The 5,850-nt window shown below is 38.4% G+C and overlaps 1 pseudogene; it reads left to right on the forward strand.

Moving 5' to 3' along the window:
* The first annotated feature begins 1,887 nt into the window (after positions 1-1,887).
* LOC141611158 (pentatricopeptide repeat-containing protein At3g49710-like) lies at positions 1,888-4,974 on the forward strand (annotated as a pseudogene).
* The last annotated feature ends 876 nt before the right edge of the window (positions 4,975-5,850 follow it).

Here is a 5,850-nt window from a genome sequence, read left to right on the forward strand (position 1 = left end):
TATAAATACTCCTCAACTCTCATTGAGGAGGAGATCCACAATTTAACCTAAGAATCACTATTCATCTGGTAATATCTTCCTTCTCTCTCTACAATATATACTTCGCCAAGTAACAACAACTTCTCTCTAAGTTTACTGACTTGAGCGTCGGAGTGAGTTCGCTCGGTCCAAGGCCGAGCCCTCAGTTTGTTCATCGTTTCAGGAGACCGCAAGGAGGATTCAACTAAAGACGTCATTCTACAAGCACGGGTGGTAACGTATAACTGCTCTGGAATTACACCCGGAACAATAGGAAACTAATACAATGTGGTTAGCTAATTACAAGGCTACAATATCTCCTAATATTTCTAACTAAGTCAATTATATCAAAAGATATACAAGATAATATAAACATAATATATAATCACTAATAAATGTATCAACGGTTTCAGTTGAGTACGAACAATCTGAGTTCGATCAATAGGGATGAAATGGAGTAACTGGTTCACAAGAAAACGAACCCAAGACCGTCTAAACAGGCAAAAAAACAGAAGTTCGATAACAGGGAGAAAAAACAATAAGAAATGCATGCATAGGTCAAATGCTATATGAAATGGATGTATTATGAGATATGTCCAACATTTTTGGGTGCAATCAAGTTTGTAGGGTCTATACTCTAATACGATTCAACTTATTTACTCTCAACATCAAATTTTGTCATTGTGTAGTAGTAATCACAATGATGACCATCTCTTATCACGGGTTGATGTCGAGGACATGAGTAATTAGTATAATGAGTGATCCAATCACAGTCAGTAATGGAGGATTTGGTGTTGGAAACTGGTAATTAAATGTATACCTTACTGATAGATAGTTAAATGTATATCTGATCATGCTTCCCTTTCATAGGCAGTCTCTTTTGAAACATCAACGTAACCGTGATGAAACTAAGAGTGAAATGTAAGGGTCATATATCTATGGTGTTGCCAAACCCCTCAAGCCTTAAGGTTCCAATTGTGCTGTTTGTTTGAAGATAGGATACGGAGTAAATTGTGACGGACAAGTTTTAAGCTGTCTGTATAATTACGCATTGGTTGGCCATGACCTGATCTTAAATTTTTATCCAAACTTCATTCTGTTCTGAAAAATCATGTACAATCTAAAACTACATCACTGTTGCCTAAATGCACATTCATTCTTATAAAAAAAACAGCAATAACATGGTACAATATAAGACATCCCCTTACCCACCAGTTCGACAACCCCCTCCCCAAAGCCAACCTTCAACCATCACTCGACGCCGACGTTACAACCTACAGCCACCGCCTTTCGACCATCACTCGACGCCGACTTCTCTAACCACCCTACTTCCGCCCGACGTCGCCAACCACCCTTCAACAACCAGCCCGTCCCAAACCCTAATTGCTAGAAAAACCCTATTTTTTAATAACGAAAACATCAACTAAATCGACTAAGAGACGGGGTCTTAATAATTATTGATAAAACGACAAAATTACATTTGATATGTGCAAATTACAATCCATAAAAGTCGAACGATGAAGGGATTGATTAGGTTAAGAGAGAGAAGTCCTTTTTATTCTTTAGTAGTCTTTGTTATTCATTTTTTTTTTCAAAGGGCAAATATGGAAAATTAGGGTAAAATGTGTAGGATTTAGCAAACAGGTGTGCGGGATTTAGCAAACAGGTGTGCGGGATTTAGCAAACAGATGTGAGGGGTAGTCTTGAAATAAGGCGGAATTAAGTGCGGGATTGAGTAAAATGATATGCGGAATTTAGTACGTCCCATAATTAATTACTCCTAAGTTTTTAGGCTAGAAAAGTTTATTTTTTTTTAATTTGAGTTCGCGTTCGGAGGTCGGAATCCTGGATACTCCACTAGTCCACTAAGGCACTAACCTAATGTCATAGTGTATGTCATATGCGTGATAGTTCATTTTCCCCACCCCTACCTCAAATTCTTAGAATCGTCACGGACTCCTGGTAGGCCAGTATACAAAGCCGTTGCTCTTACTCTATCAAAGATAAATGACCATTGTTTATACCGTTATTTTTCGTTGCTCTTAGATTATGGTTAATCGTTCCATAATCTAAATGAACCAAACTTCATGGAATCTACACCATTTCACCCACCTTCTAAAATCATGCATTACCCAAAAAAAACCTAATTACAGGAAAACGTCTCCATGCACTCTACGTAAAATCCATAATTCCTCAATTAACTTACATTTCCAATCACTTCATCATCCTCTACTCCAAATGCCGCAATCTAACTGCCGCTCGACACGCTTTCGAAGCGACCCTTTACCCAAATGTGTTCTCCTACAATGCCATTATTGCAGCGTATGTGAAACACGGTCGAATTATGATTGCCCACCAACTGTTTGATGAAATGCCTGAACCGGACTTGGTGTCTTATAATACCCTCATTGCTGCTTATGCGGAGCGAGGCGAGACACGGCCTGCATTTAGGTTGTTTGGGAGGATGAGGGAGGTGGGTATTGGGATGGATGGGTTTAGTATGTCTTCCATGATTACGGGGTCGAATGATGATGTTTTGTTGATTAGGCAGTTGCATTGTTTGGGTGTTAGAGGCGGGTATGATTGTTATACGTCGGTGAATAATTCGCTTGTGAGTTATTATAGTAAAAATGGATTCTTGGAGGAGGCGAAGAGGTTTCTTGGAATGCTATGATTGTTGCGTATGGCCAACATAGGGAAGGATTGAAAGCGGTTGAATTGTTTAAGGAAATGGTTAAGCGGGGTTTGTAAGATCAAGTTGGTGGCCACCAGTTTCATGGTCAGCTAATCAAGATAGGGTTTAACGCGAATCCTCATGTTGGGAGTGGGTTGATTGATTTGTATTCGAAATGTGGCGGTGATATGTTTGATTGTAGGAAAATATTTGAGGAGATTCCAGGGCCTGATTTGGTTCTTTGGAACACCATGATCTCTGGGTATTCTCAATTTGAAGAATTATCAGAAGAGGCGCTTACTTGCTTCAGAGATATGCTGCGAATTGGGCATCAGCCAGATGATTGCACCTTTGTCTGTGTGATTAGCGCGTGTTCAAACTCCCCCTCTCCTTCACATGGAAAGCAAGTTCACTGTTTGTCTCTAAAGTCTGATATCCCATCAAATAGGATTGCGGTCAACAATGCCCTCGTATCAATGTATGCTAAAAGCGGAAATCTTCATGATGCTAGAAAGTTATTTGATAGGATGCCTGAGCATAATGTAGTCTCTCTGAATGCCTTGATCGACGGTTATTCTCAGCATTGTGCCGGAAATGAAGCATTGCATCTTTTTAACTGCATGCTCGAAAAAGGTCTAACACCTAGTAATATAACCTTTATTTCCGTGCTTTCAGCTTGTGCTCACACAGGAAAAGTTGAGGAAGGCCAAAAGTATTTTGACACAATGAAATGTAATTTCGGTATTGATCCTGAACCTGAACACTATTCTTGCATGATTGACATGCTGAGTCGAGCTGGTAAACTGCGTGAAGCAGAGCAGCTTATTGAGTCTATGCCATTTAACCCCGGTAAAATTGGTTGGGCCTCTTTGCTTGGCGCGTGTAGAAAACATGGTAATATTGATTTAGCTATCAAGGCTGCTAATCAATTTCTTCAGATTGAGCCTACAAATCCTGCTCCTTACGTCATGCTTGCAAATATTTATTCTGATGCCGGAAGATGGGAAGAGGTTGCACAGGTTAGGAAGCTGATGCACGGTAGAAAGCTTAGAAAGAAACCAGGGTGTAGTTGGATTGAGATAAACAAAAGGGTTCATACCTTCGTTGCTGAAGATGTTTCACACCCAATGATCAAGGAAATATACGAGTACTTAGATGAGGTATTAGTGAAGATAAAAGGTGTTGGTTATGTGCCTGATGTGCGATGGTCTACAGTGAAAGATGTTGGAGGCGAAAGAGACAAGGAGAGGAGTGGTGTTCATCATAGTGAGAAACTTGCAGTTGCATTTGGGCTGCTATCGACGAAAAAGGGGGAACCTATACTTGTTGGGAAGAATTTGAGGATATGTGGAGATTGTCACAATGCCATTAAGCTTATTTCTGCTGTCACGAGCAGGGAGATCACTGTCAGAGACACTCGTAGATTTCATTTCTTCAAGGATGGAACATGTTCGTGTGGGGATTTTTGGTAGCTTATGTTATTCTGACGCTTCATATAATCTCAGGTATGCATATATACAGCTAGCATTGGACACTTGCTTTTATGTTTTAAGCCAAAATCGACAATGTCAAATCTGACTCATGAACAAATCTAGCCGAGTCTGGGCAATGTATCTGACAAGTGACAATTGCCTTCTCTTTTAGCTTACTTCTAAAGCAGAACCACTTGTATTATGGCTGTTTCCACTGCAACACTGTAGCCAATTTTGCATTGTTTTAACCACAGCAATGTGGTTTTTCATGGACGAGTTGGAAGCTGATCTATTTTTTTATCGTTGCAAATATGAGGACATTACCACAAAACTTAGTAGCATAACAGTTGCTTTTGTCGACTCAGAGTCCACTGCACAATGAGCAGTTTATCATTCATGGGTTCGATACTTCAATGAACACCTGGAATAGCTGTGACAATATTATTGATGACAGTATAAAGTTTGCCTGGCGATAACCAATTATTACATGATAATTAAATTGGAAATATACCCAATTATTTTACATATATATGACAATAAGAGATTAGTTTCTCATAATCTCTTGTAACTTATTCAAGAATACAGTTTCAATTTATTTTTTTGCACACTATTTTCAAGCTCAGGACACTTAGATTGACCATAGAAATATGATAAATCATTTAAATCATTTTTTTTTATGAACTATGGCATATGGCTATCTTCAGGTTTGAAAAGTGGAGCGCTGGAACCAGAACAACACTTGCAGCAGGAACCGGGCGGTGCAGCAGTGCAACACTCACACTGTGGACAATCAGGTACTGGTGCTGCATTATGGTAATAGATAGATCGATAAGTAAATGTTAAATCTATGAAAATGGATACGGGACTACGGGTTAAACCTATTTGGATGAGAAAGGAGAGACAATCCATATCACAAGGCCAAATAGTATTTTATTTTATAATCAATTGGCGTTTAGAATGAATGTGTAGACAGTAACGTGATATTTGTATGAGATGAGGTTCTCAACACTCTCATCTTACAAACCCAGGGAAGGACTCTGTCCGATTATCCACCACCAGGTACAAAAAGGGTGCAATAGAGAACATAATCCAATAAACAATCCGTATCCAGCTAACAAATGAAAGTAAAGTTTAAATTCACCATACCAAGGACTCGGTCCGATTATACCTGTGACATTCTCAGCCGTAACAGTAAAATCAGTATAATGGTCGTATATAATACTCCTCCATGGCCTGTATAATGTTAAACTTAACTATTGTACAGGGCCGTCTCTGAGATTTCGGGGGCCCTGTGCGAGAATTTGAAAGAGGCCCTATACAACCATATTTATGTTATTATATATGCTTTCAAATATTTTTTTTCATTTAATAGTATTTTTAAAAGGCAAATGTTATAATGTGAACATTCATGTGTTACTCTTATACTATCAATATAGTAAGTAGACAATTTAGAAAAACAAAATTTGGTAACAAAATAACAAAAAATCAAAAAGGTTGGAGGACAATATATTCGTAATAATTGAAGATTACTCTAAATAATACAGATTGATAAAAAAAAAAATGGAGTAATAAGGATTAACAAATGAAAGTAACAAATAGCTGTAGTAAATGTTATCTTGGAAAAGAGTAAAATGAAATCTATCAAAGTGGTTATAAATAACCTTGCAGGAGGCTAAGAGCATGTAC

Source organism: Silene latifolia, chromosome 11 (genome assembly GCF_048544455.1).
Source record: "Silene latifolia isolate original U9 population chromosome 11, ASM4854445v1, whole genome shotgun sequence".
NCBI classification, from domain to species: domain Eukaryota; kingdom Viridiplantae; phylum Streptophyta; class Magnoliopsida; order Caryophyllales; family Caryophyllaceae; genus Silene; species Silene latifolia.